Below are 13,916 nucleotides of genomic sequence, written 5' to 3'. Positions count from 1 at the left end.
GGATTCACTGGCCCTTGCCAGGTGCATCTGAGATTGGAAGGCGTCTACATGATCATTCGGATCAAAGGATCCATCATACTTGTCCAATGGAGGGAGCTTGAAGTCTCTTGGCATGGGGACAGCAATAAGTTCTGGAGACAGTGAGGAAGGAACTGAGAGGAGAGGAGTAGCTTTTACTTCACCTGAGCTCATCTCCTCTTTACCTTTGAGCTCGGGCAAGACACGGGTAGCAGTTTGGCAAGCTTGCCAGCGTCTTCGCTGCTGCTTTGGCGGCTCAGCGTTGGTGTTGCTTGCTTCAATGTTATCGAGCTCAATGGGCTTGGATTGCTGGTGGTAGCTCTGGACCAAAGGGCCCTGCCTAGTGTTTGTGGCTAGGACCTCAAACAGATTTTCTGCGAGCGGGAGCTTGAACTACAAGTGCTGGGGTGATATGGGCTTGACTGGCTGGGAGGCCCCCAACCTGCCCATAGGCTGCGAGGCGAGGGTGACTGGCCTCTCCTTTCTGCCATGGGAAGAGGCTTGGCTCTTGGAGAGATCCTGGGCCTGAGAGGCTTCTCCCCGGCGAGGTCATTCGCTTCGGCGGGAGGGCTTGGTCTGCTTCGAGGCCGGGTGCCTAGGAGGGAGTGGCTGCTAGGCCTAAGGCAAGGAAGGGAACTGCTGCTGATACTGGTACTGACAGACCTGATGTAGCACTTGTTGCTGGTAGAGTTGGAACTGCTGGAACTACTGCATTTGAGCTTGCATGGCTCGCATGCACTGCACTAAGTCTTCCAACTGATTCTGGTTGGTCACCAGGGGCACAATCGAAGGTTCAACAAATGTCGCTCCAACCGTGGAAGGGAGTGGAGCGTTCACGGGTGCCACTGTGAGAGGCACGTTCAAGCTGGGGATCCCGTCCACAGAGAGGGGGACGGTGAACTGTCCGATACAGATAGTGGGGAGTTGGGGTTGCTCCCCAGAAGCGTTATGGCTGGCACCGCGTCCGGCGTTGCTGGAGGAGGCCATGAGTGCTAAGTTTTCAAAAGGAAACTATAGAAGCTTAGAGGAAGGCTTTTTGAAGCGTATTCCCACAGACGGCGCCAAATGATGCTACGCAATCCGGGCACTCCTAGCTGGCAGCTGACTAGCTCCTCGCTGGCAACGAACGGTACCTGAGAAGAGAGCGGCGAAGGATTCCCGGGGGACTTGCCCGGTGAGAATACTCCGATGCTTAAGTTAGAATGTTGGAGAAAGTAGTAAAGAGTGTAAAGAAGGCTAAGAGTGTAGGTCGCGCTAGATCACTAAGTTAGCTCGAGAGAAAGTTTGAGATATTCAAGATAAGATATCAGATCTTCGAGAGAGCCCTCTTCTTCAACTAGGGGGCTCTTATATATGAGCGTTCTTGTCAAATCGGGCGTAACTGCCACTGGACCTCTATCGCAGCTATTATCTACCAGGGTTGCGCAGGTAACCGTTGCAGTGTACTACCCAATCGGATGAGTGACACGTCCTGGAAGGATAGACACGCCACCACCTGTCAAAAGACGTGGGCGCAGGCTTGTCGAGCTGGCAGGGACTGCGCCATCGGTCAGGAGACATGGTGCAGTCTGACGAGTACGTTCTTGTTAGATAGAAGCTTCCTAAAAACATCGCGTCGCTTAGTAGCGAGCTGCCCTGTAGCGAGCTATCCTGTCGCGAGCTACCTTGTAGCGAGCTCCTGAGGGTATTGCGAGGTGATTCCTCTTAAAGTGGCCCTTGAGGCAGTTTTTCTACCTAAGTATTGGAGCGAGTTGGTTATCCTAGCTCGCGAGCTGGGATAGACTTGTCTTAGAGTATTCCCTTTCAGTACATCGGGGGTCCCTGAGCTCGCGCTGTAGCGGGCTCCCCCTATAGCGAGCTGTCCTGCGGGCCTGTTACTTAGTCGCGGTCAGGCCATGATGCTGAATTGTTACTTATGCTGAGTCATGTTCACGTGTCACTGTCCCAAGGGGTCGGTTCAAATCACCCTCCATCAGAAGGAACTAGAAAAATAGAGATAAGGGATGAGAGAATCAAACCTCAGATCCCTTACCATGAAGATCAAAATCCGAGAACTATTCATGTCTCATAGAATGTGTTCTGGAAAGACAAGATATTCCAAACACTGGAGGCTTGGTGAGAAGGCAGTTGTTTCAGGATGGAAGAACCGACAAGGCGACAAGCCAACTTTTTAGGATAGATCGCCAACGATCAACAACTTTGAGTTATAATTTCGCTGGAGAAGACAATGCAAGGTCGGAGCTGGAGGAGGGAGGACCTAGGTACGGATTATGTGAGTCTTAAGAGTGGCCTAGTGATGAGTCAATCCCTCATTAGACTAGGAGTGGGATAGTTTGGCGGTAGCTAGTTCCTAGTTCAATTGGAACATGTGGGTTCGGGCAAATAAAATGAGGAAGCTATCAGATTTGAATCGGAGGAAGGTTCAAAAGATATTGAAAGTTTTGCACACTTTGAAAATTGCTTGTTTTTTTTATTTCTATCTATCATCCGAATCTAAAATGCATAAAATTCATACCTCTCTTCATTCATTTTATACTTGCAATCATTAATTTATTTATATTTAATATATATATTTGCATTTTAGCTATAGCCCCTTTTTTATTCTCATTTATTTATTTGAGTTTTTTTTTCCTTTTTGACACCAAAAGGCTAATTCATTGAATTGAATGCTCAGAATACAATCATTTTTTAAATGAAGAATGGAGGAATGCAAATATCGTTGACCAAGTAAAAATAGAAGATATACAAAGAGATTATTTTGCTAATAGATAAGTGAAATAGTTTCTTGAGAATTTAACAATTTCTACTGAGAAATGAGGGATTTGAGACATTAATATCTTGTAGTGGACAATGTGATTAGTGATATGCCAAGGAGTACTTGTAGTTGGGTTTTTTGGGGTCACAACCCGCCTATTATACAAATCTCTTGCCTCTCTCAGATCATTAATTTGGTACCCAACCATCAACCCATGAATCATCTGATACATTGATTTACTAACCATTACCTACAACCCAATGTAGTCCCTTCTTTATGATAATCTCTGCAAAAGCATCAAACTCCAAACTCCTAAGATGCCATTTCTTTTCATGAGAGTCCAAAATGAGTTTCCATTCTTAACATATTTAGTACTAAGGTACTCATACCCATAATCAAATGAGTCCCCAAAATGAGTTGTCTTGTTCCATGAAAAATCTTCAAAAATTCATAATCAACACTTTGCTTGTATCAAGTACATTCCTAAAATTCAAACCTCCTAAGTCCTTAGGAACCTCTTCATATAAGTAGACTTTTCCTTTCCAAGACAACCCCACCAGAAATCTCCATAACAAAGTCCCACCTCTTCATATAAGTAGACTTTTCCTTGCCAAGACAACCCCACCAGAAGTCTCCATATCAAAGAGAATTAATCTTTGTAGCATAATCCTTAGAAATTAATGAGGTTTAAAGAACATGGTTTGAGATGAATTCCAGCACACTCTTTATTGGGATACCATGCCTAGCTTAAGATAGGAGTTTAGACTTCCAATTTTTTAATTTCCTTTGGATTTTCTTCACAATGAGATTCCAATTATCATATTCAAATCCATGTTTCTATGAAGGCTTTCAAGTATTTCTCATGAGAATCCATTGTTTTTACACCCAAAATTGAAGACATCATTCTTTTATATCTTCTGTGAACATTTGGACTAAACATAATGATAGATACTTGGGTGTTCATCAATTGCCCTATCCATGAACTAAATAAATTCAAATAATATTTAATGCCAAGTAGTTCATTAGCAGAGGCTCACCCAAAAATAAGAATATCATTTATGAACAAGATATAGATGATTAAGCCTTAGTTCACACCTCTTCCAAATTTGACCCCTTTAAAATCGCCATTGAACATCCAAAAAAAAAGGTTAGACAAATAGGAGATAGTGGACAACCTTGCCTTAGTCCATGTTGGGGATGTATTCAATTGTAAGGCATCCCATTCAAAACCATTTGCATAGAGGAATAGGCTATGCAATGATTAATTAGTTCACAAAATGGGCAAGAAGCCACATAACTTCAAACATTCTAAAACAAAGCCCCTCTCCTTGCAGTCATAATTCATAAGCCTTGGATCTATTTTTAAAAGGAAATCCCTACACCACCCTTTCATTCTTTTAAAGGAATTAATGACCTCTAAAGCAATGATCCTACTAACTGTAATATGCTAGCCTAGAGTAAATGCATTTTGCATGGGGATGAGGCAAAAGATAATTGCACAAAGTCTGAAGGTAATGATATTTGTGATAATTGTTGGAGGTTACATGCATGGCTATATTTGTAATGTTGATAAATTTTGGGGACTTGTATGTATTTATGGGAGGAAGAGGGGTATGTGTGTAATTCTAATATAATTTGGTCTTTTGCCTATTTAAGCCATTAGTTGTGTGGGATGAGAATGAGAGAGTGAATGAAGACATTTTGATATGAGTCTGTAGAAAGGTAAGTTTTATATCTTTTCTTCTCATAGTGTATGTTTTCCCTCTCTTCCCTGGAAGTAGAGTTTTGATCTCCTTAGGTAATATGGGATTTTGATTTTCTTTATTTAGTTTGCTTTCCATTGGCCAGCTCCAGTAGAGTTTTGATCTCCTTAGGTGACATGGGATTTTGATTACCTTTATCTAGTTGGCTTTCCGATTGTCCAACTTCGACCTTAGAATTTTGATCTCCTCAGGTGAATGAGATTTTGATTCTCTTCATCTAGTTGGCTTTCACTCTAATCTTGGAGTTTTGATCTCCTCAGGTAACATTGGATTTTGATTCTCTTTATCTAGTTGGCTTCCCGATTGGTTAACTCTGATCTTGGAGTTTTGATCTCCTTAGGTGACATAGGATTTTGATTCTCTTTATTTAGTTAGCTTTCTAATTAGCCAACTCAAGTTGGCCTTTTCCTAGCCAACTCCATTTTGCTTCATTTTGGTGATTATGAGATTATGACTTGGTTATACTCTAACTTTTTTACATGAATTCCCCACCTCAAGTTTGAGGAAGGTGTAAAGATATGTATTGTATTTTTTTTTTCAGTGTAGGTGTTGGAGGTTATAGGAGTATATTTGTAATGTTAGAGGTTATAAGGGTAAATTTATAATATTGGGGACCTGGATGTATTTATGGAATGAAGAGGACTTGTGTGTAATTTTGATATAATTTGGTCTTTTGCTTATCTAAGCCATTGGTTGTGTGAGATAAGAGTGAGAGAGAGAGAGAGTGAAGACATTTTGTTGAGCCTATGGAGAGATCAATCTTGTATCTCTTCTTCTCATGGTGGATGTTTTCCCTCTCTCCCGTGGATGTAAGCTACCAAGCCGAACCATGTTAAATCTTTATGCTTTCTCTCTTTCTTCTTTCTTCCATTTATTTTCTTCTTGGTTTACTATTTTCTTTCCAAATCCTTGACAATAATAATATGCTAGCCTAGGGTAAATGCATTTTGCATGGGGTGAAGAGGCAAGAGATAATCAGAGAAAGCCTATAGGTAATAATTCTTATGATAATCTTAAATAAATTGGACTAATCCTTATATACTATAGTTCCAACATTTATGATAGAATAAAAAGGAGATTCCATTTGGGCCTAGAGCTTCCAGGGGCCTTATATAAAATAGAGCATCATGAATCTCTTCCTTTGATGGGATTGTCATACGTATAGAATTTTCTTCTTCAATAATTTGGCTAGGTAGTATATGGGTAGGAAATGAGGATGGATAAGGATTTGTAGAAGAGAATAAATTAGAAAAATAATTTTTGATAGCACCTTAAATCACATGGAAGTTGTTTGTCCTATTTCTATTTAGACCCCACAACCAGGTAATAATGTTCTTGTACCACCAGCTAGAAGCGAAGGAGTGATAAAATCTATGGAGAAGTACAGACAGGCCCAATGCAGATTTCTGATTTCCACTAGAGAGCTATAAACATTCAAAAGGTCAAAAACCCACACTCTATGCACCCATACCCGCCCGTGATTTGGCATCAATTTTGAGATGGCACCTACCCCGAATATACTTTGAGCTTATAAATTCTGACCATGGGTTGAAACAATGTCACTTTAAGCATTGCTTCCAATGAAAGTTCCCCTAATTCCAATAGACAATCCAATTGTGCTAGCAAAAATCACTCCTCTCCAATATTTGCATTAGTATGAGTAATACTTTGGATTTCCATAAGGTGATTATTAATAGGTTTGATACTCTCACTTAACATGCCAATGGTGTCTTTGATACTTAAGTGATTTCACTTAAAATCTCTCTAAATTCCTATACTTTGTCAAATAAAAGTAGGGGTATAAATTGAATAAGTTAGTAAGTACTAAACCAAGCCCATAAGTGGACATAGGTCCAAGGTCAAAACCCATGTTTTCCAACTCAAACCTTGCCTCAAAGTTAAATCCAACACAACTTAGGATGGGTTTGAGTGGTTTGGTTGGGCGTAAGTGAGTTTAGATTTGAAAGTCTTCACACTAAGGGTGATCATTTTTACTCTGGCCTAGCCTATAATATATGTATATATTATTATATGCATTATATTTTATATTATAAGAAATATAAAATATATTTTGTACATATATAACATATCATGTTGAAATCTATTATTCGATGTTGAAGTCACTATGGCAAGAGTTGGATGTTATGGAAACATTTGCATGGGAAAGCACGAAAGATGCCAAAATTTTTAGGAAATTTGTGAAAAGAAACAGGGTGTTTGAGTTCCTTACAAGACTCAATCCTAAATTTGATATTACAAGGCAAAATATCTTGTCTAAGGATGATGTGTCACTTGCACAGGCATACTCTATGGTGAGCAGTGAAGAGTGCAGGCGACAGGTACAGCTACAGATCCCACCTCCTCCAGAACATTTTGCACATGCTAGAATAAAACCAAAGGGGCTGAATGAGAAAAAGGAAGTGATATGTGAATATTACAAGAAGCCAAAATATACTAAGGATTCTGGTTGGAAGCTTCATCCAGATCTTCTTCCTAAGAGGTTCCGAAACAACAATAGTTCTAAGAAGGGTGGTAAGTTTAGAAAACCCAAGAATGCAAATGTTGCCATAGTGTCTAAATGTGAAGAAAAATCTGGTGTGGAACAATTAGCAGCAGTGAAGGCAGAATTTGAGAGATATGGGAAATTGATAAATTGGTTGGAGTCTACTGTTACATCTTCCTCCTCAGGCACCCCCTCTACATCTGCTTTTGCTTATTCAGGTATTCGTGCTTTTGCAAATCATGCTACAGTATCAAGTAATCGTAGAATTCCTTAGATTATAGATTCTGGTGCATCAGAACATATGACTAGCTTACCCAACCTCTTTTTCTCATACCAGCTCCTCTTAGGTAGAGAGAATATTTCTCTTGCCGATGGGTCTTTTGCTCCCATATCTGGCAAGGGGAATACTAAAGCCTTTGATTCACTTGTTTTATCCTCTGTCCTTCATGTTCCCAAACTTAGCACTAACATTTTATCTGTTAGTAGTTTAACCAAATCATTGAAGTGCAACATAACTTTCTTTCCTACTTATTGTGTTTTTCAGGACCTGGAGTCTCAGGGGACGATTAGGAGTGGCCATGAGGTGAATGGGATTTACTTACTGGATGTCTCTAATCAAAGTCCCAGATTACCGAGTGGAGTTGCTTTGGAGTCTGTTTTATCAGAGTCGGTTAATAGAGTCATGATATGCCATTTCAGATTTGGTCTTTTGTCTTTTTTAGCTTTGAGTCATTTGTTTCCAGAAATGTTTAAGGGAATATCCCTATCGAATCTTCATTGTGAGTCATGTGAACTTGTTAAACATTGTAGACAATCTTTTTTAGTGAGTAATAAAAGATCTATTTCTCCTTTCCATATTGTGCACTTTGATATGTGGGGGCCATATCATTTACCTATTATGGAGGGCTACAAATATTTCATTCTTTTCATTGATGATTTCTCTCGTTATATATGGATTTACCTTCTAAAATTGTAGGATGAAGTACCAAATATTGTACAAAGGTTTCATGAACTTATTCTTACCCAGTTTAACAGTTGGATCAAAGTATTCTAATATAATAATGCAAAGGAATATTTTTAGAAGAGTCTCTCCAACTACTTTGATACCTTTGGAGTTATCCATTAAAGTTCTTGTTCCTACACTCGTTAACAAAATGGAGTCGTGGAAAGGAAAAAAAGACAAGTGGTTGAGGTTGCGAGGAGCCTTTTTTTTGCTTTCCATGTTCCTGTTAAATTTTGGGATGATGTTGTTCTTACAACTACATACTTGATAAACTGAATGCCTTCTCAAGTTCTAGGGTTTAAAACTCCCTTTAGCTTGCTTTTTCCAAATGAAGATCTGTTTTCTCTTCCTCTCCGAGTGTTTGGGTGCACTTGCTATGTCCATGTTCACAGTCATCAAAGTCATAAGTTTGAGCCTAAAGCACACAAATGTGTCTTTTTGGGATATGCCTCAACACAGAAGGGGTACTGCTATTTTGATCCAATTCGTGGCACTCGCTTTGTTTCTAGAGATGTCACATTTGTAGAGTTAGTCCCTTTCTTTGGTACTTCTCTTGAGGGAGAGCATTCAAATGAGTAGTTTACATTGTCACCATCTATTCCTCTTCCAATTCCCATTGAATCTTCCATAGAGTCTACTCCAGTTGAATCATCTATCCCTGCTCCCTCTCCTCCTCCTACTCATCCCCCTTCTTTTCTTTCCGATCCTATTATCCAGAGGTGGTATCAGAGACATACAAGTTGTTTCCATGCCTTCAGATGTGCCTCTTGATCCTTCCATCACTACTGAGATAACAGGTTAGCCCTCTTCTACCACTTTGGATACCTTCCTAACCTTGATCTCCTTATTGCCCTTCGCAAAGTCAAATGGAAATGCACAGCTCATTGTATTTCCAAACACCTGTCCTACAGCCTCCTTTCCCCTTCCTACTATTCCTTCCTTGCCTCTGTTTCCACACATGTAACTCCCTAGTCTATCCCAGATGCCTTGTCCAAACCAGGATGGAAAGATGCTATGATGACTGAACTAGATGCTTTGCATTAGAACAATACTTGGAAAATTGTGGATTTGCCTGAGGGAAAGGAACCGATTGGCTGTAAGTGGGTATTCACTATTAAGTATCATTCTGATGGTACTATTGAGAGATATAAGGCCCATTTGGTTGCTAAAGGATATACTCAGATGTATAGTATTGACTACTTAGAAACTTTTGCCCCAATAGCCAAGATGATTTCAGTTAAGGTTTTACTATCTTTAGCTACTACTTTTGACTAGCCTCTTCATCAGTTTGATGTAAAGAATGCCTTTTTGAATGGGGACTTAAATGAAGAAGTTTATATGTCTTTACCTACAGAGGTGTATGGGAAGAAAATGCAAGGAAAGGTATGTAAACTAAAGAAGTCTCTTTATGGCCTTAAGTAGTCTCCTAGAGCCTAATTTGACAAATTTCAGGCTGCTCTTGTTGCTTTTGGATACACACAGACTCAGTTGGATCATACTTTGTTTGTTAAGATGAGAGATTCCTTAGTGACCTTCCTGATTGTCTATGTTGATGATATTGTGGTTACAGGAAATGATACTCAGGAAGTTGTTCATCTCAAGAGTTTTCTTAACACTGAGTTTGAAATTAAAGACTTGGGAGAACTCAGATATTTCTTGGGAATTGAATTTGCCAGATCTAAGGATAATATCTTCATTTCTCAACGGAAGTATGTTCTTGATCTCTTTGTAGAGACCAAAAAACTGGGGGCTTGACCTTCTTCTACTCCTATTGATTTAAATTATAAGTTGTTAGCGACTGAAGGTGAACTGTTGCCTGATAAGGGAGTGTTCCAGAGACTGGTTGGGAAGTTACTTTACCTTTGCATGACTCGGCCAGATATCTCCTATGCAGTTAGTTTAATCAGCTAGTTTATGCATTCTCCTAAGGATACACATTTAACAGCTACTAAGAGAGTTCTGTGTTATCTAAAAGGGATTCTAGGGAAAGGCATCTTGTTTTCTAAGCATGGACACATGAACACATTAGCTAGTTTATGCATTCTCCTAGAGATACACATTTAACAGCTACTGAGAGAGTTCTATGTTATCTAAAAGGGACTCCAGGGAAAGGCATCTTGTTTTCTAAGCATGGACACATGAAGTTGGAAGCATACACTGATGCTAACTGGACTGGATGTATTAATGATAAGAGGTCTACTTCAAGTTACTGTGCTATGGTAGCAAGGAACATTGTATCGTGGAGGAGTAAGAAGCAGTTTGTAGTGGCAAGATGTTCAGCTGAAGCGGAATACAGGGTAATGACACATGGAGTTTCTTAACTTATGTGGTCGAGATCACTTTTAGATGAATTGGGTATAGACTGTAAGAAGCCAATGATGTTATATTGTGACAACCAGGTTGCTATCAACATTGCACACAATCCTATTCAACATGACAAAATTAAACACATTGAGGTTGACAGGCATTTTATACGAGAGAGAGTTGCCTCAGGAGAAGTATGCCTACCATTTGTTGCTTCTGAAGAACAGTTGGCTGATGTTTTGACAAAAGGAGTTCTTAAAGGAAAGATGGTTCATTATATAAGCAAGCTGGGCATGATGGATATCTATGCTCAACTTGAGGGGGAGTGTAGATAGACTGGGCCGAATGAACCCTAGCCCATTGGTGTCTTTCTTATTAGTTCTTTCATGTTATGTTTTCTTGTTGGGCCTTTAGTTCTTTTTATGTTTTTCTAAGTTTAATGCTGATGTGGATGCCTACTTAAGGGCCTCCTTGTAATTTATGTAACTTAAGCATGTTTTATAAAAGATAAGAGTAGGGGAAAGAGGAGACATTCGAACTCCTCCTTTCTTCTCCAATCTTCCTCCTTCTTCTTGCTGTCTCATTCTTCTTCTCTGATTTCTTTTACTTTATTCTGAAATATTCTACCGATTTTATTAGTTTTGAATCACATATAGGGGGGACCCATGGCATGTGGGGCACTTGTAGGGCGCACTTGGTGGGGAGCCCATCCAAACTCTTGTCATGTCAGCACGCCTTTCCTTTCTGTGCTAATATATCTATTTTGTGAATTTCTAATCTTTTATTTTTAAAATTGAACAAATAACTCAATTAGTCAATCAACTTTAAGACCTTAATTAAGACTTTCATCTCTCCTCATTAACTCACCACTAATTCCCTTCTCTCTCATTAACTCCTTTAATTACCTCTTGTCATTAATCATTCCATTAACTCTCTCTCTCCTCTAATAACTCACTCTACTAATTATCTCTCCTCTCAATTACTCCATTCAATTGTTTAAAATTCATACTCCTTTTCCTTTTTTTTTATTTTATTCTCTAATCTAATAAACTAAAAGCAAGTTGCTTAGGGGAGATCATTTCACTTTGATTTAGCCCTGGGCTCGTATCAAACCCACAAATTTCAAGGCCAAGCTTGGGCCTAATGCTTTAAGGCCATCGTGGGCCCAACCTAGACCATAAACAAATAACAACTTAAAAATTAGTTAATAAAATTATCATAAATAGTTAAATCACCTAAAAATAAAGATAGAGGGAGAGAGAGAGAGAGAGGATTCTAAGACATAGGTGCCACCCCTTCCATCATTAACCTATTTTAGCATATTTCTATAGGCCTCTTCCATTATTAGCCTATTGTATTCCAAAGAGAGAATTTTACTTTCATACAAATTCTCTTTATTTGTTTCATATTTAATTTCTATTTTAATTGGTTAATTGTTAGAAAATTATAATTTGAAACATAATAACTAAAATTAATAAAAATTACTAAAGTTTATAAAAATATTAAAATTTAACATTTTTTATCTAACAACTATTAAAAATTAAGAAAATAATAAAAACTATTAATTAATAAATTAAAAATTAAAATACATTTGAATTCTATTTAAAAATAACTAATATTAATAGGATAACAAAAATTAATAAGAAAAAGTAAAAAAAAGTATTAAAAGTATTAAAACAAAGCATTTGCATCCCATATAGAAATGAACTAAAATAATAAAACTAATAATAACATAATTAAAAATGTTATAAAACTCTTACTTAGAGATGACTATAACTTAGTCCAACCTAGCTAGACTTACAAATTTCCAAGGTTAAGCAACTATTTTTTTCTAAGTTAGGTCTAGTTTGAATATGCACCAAGTTCACACATAATACAGGTAATAGGATTATAAATGGACCGGACTAAGATCAAGTTAAATTGCATCCACATTTGATTATGAAATATCTAGATGTGCATCCACATTCAATTGTTATGTTGGACCTTGGATTGTATTCAGATTTAATCCAAACCATTTTATTATGTTAAAAGTGACCAAAAATAGAAAATAATTATTTTGAAAGTATATATGTATAATAAATATATATAAATATAAAATATTAAATTTGTCAATTATAAACTTTATATAATTATACATAATAACTATATGTATACATAAAATAATATTTTTATAGACGTGGATTTTAATTGGATCGGATGGGGTTAAATCCATATCCGATTTGATTATTAACAATGCAAGTTCTAACATCCAAATCTGGGTTAATTAGATTCGGAGTTGAATCTGGTATCATACTTTCAGAGTCCATGGACAACCTTAGCATGCAAGGCCCAAGCTAAGAAACCCCTAAGCTCAACCTAAAAGTTATATACATATATATGTTAAATATTATTATACAATATTTAGATAAAAACTATATATATTAATATATAAATAGAACTTTTTATATACTTTTTATAATATAAATTTTAATTGTAAAAAATATAATTAACATGGGCAAGTGTGTCCCTGTCAAGGTTCAAAGTATCAGAAATGCAAGGTGTATTGAAAAGACAATTTTAAGAGATGTATCGGGATATGCTTTGGATACATATGGATATGGATGAAAAATCAAGATACGCATAAATATGGTAAAAAATTCAAATAAGTCTTAAAGTCTTAAAAAATATATTACTAACTATATTTACATATTTTATATGATTGTAAATAAGTCATTTAAATGTAAAAAACCATAGTTTAATGGTTTATATAAAGTGTGACATATCGGAACACAATTAGTAACCATTGAAAAATGATGGAATAACTAAAATGTAAAAAAACAAAAATAAAATAAAATGTGAATGCCAATTTTCAAAAATCAATATAATTAATCTTAATATTTATTAGTATATAAATTTTAATAATTAATTCTAGCATTTATTAATAAAAACTTGTCACTTATTAAGAAAAGTGAAAATTTACTTAAAATTACAAATACATATAATCATAGCAAATAAATATGTGTGGCTCATTTGTATACTTGTGGTTGTTAAAATCAAGTGATCAAGGTTCAAATCTTGCTATAGCTAAAATTTGAAGTTTTTACACTAACAAAACATAATTAATGAGAGAATTTGAAGTAGGCGCTAAAATTCAAATTTAAATTTAAATTTGCCTTGGAGTAATTGGCTAATTAATGAAAGAGAAATTAGACTTAAATAAACGACATTAATGAGAGATTCGGTATTAAATACAAAAAGAAACCTTGTTGGAACAATATCGGCCCATACGAACCGATATGTTGCAATATTTTGAACCTTGGTCCTTGTCCTATTAATACATTATAAAAATCTGGCTTGAGATATTTTATTTTTTTTGTTAATTGGGATACATGATGGGGGTAGCCCATCCCCCATAGCTCCTTTGGCTTCAATATCTAAAAATAGTTAAAAAAATCCAAAAAAATGTATGCACGAGTTGTATTTGGTTTGGTTCTATCCAATTACAAATGTCATATTGCTCTTAGGGGTGCAACTTGGGTGGGTTGAGGATTAATCCAAACCATTCCAAAGGCTTAAACCTCAAGCTCGGGC

The sequence above is a fragment of the Nelumbo nucifera genome, chromosome 8, assembly GCF_055504915.1.
Source record: "Nelumbo nucifera cultivar China Antique chromosome 8, China Antique-T2T, whole genome shotgun sequence".
NCBI lineage: Eukaryota > Viridiplantae > Streptophyta > Magnoliopsida > Proteales > Nelumbonaceae > Nelumbo > Nelumbo nucifera.
The sequence above is the reverse complement of the archived record's forward strand: the minus strand, read 5'-3'. Positions refer to the sequence as shown.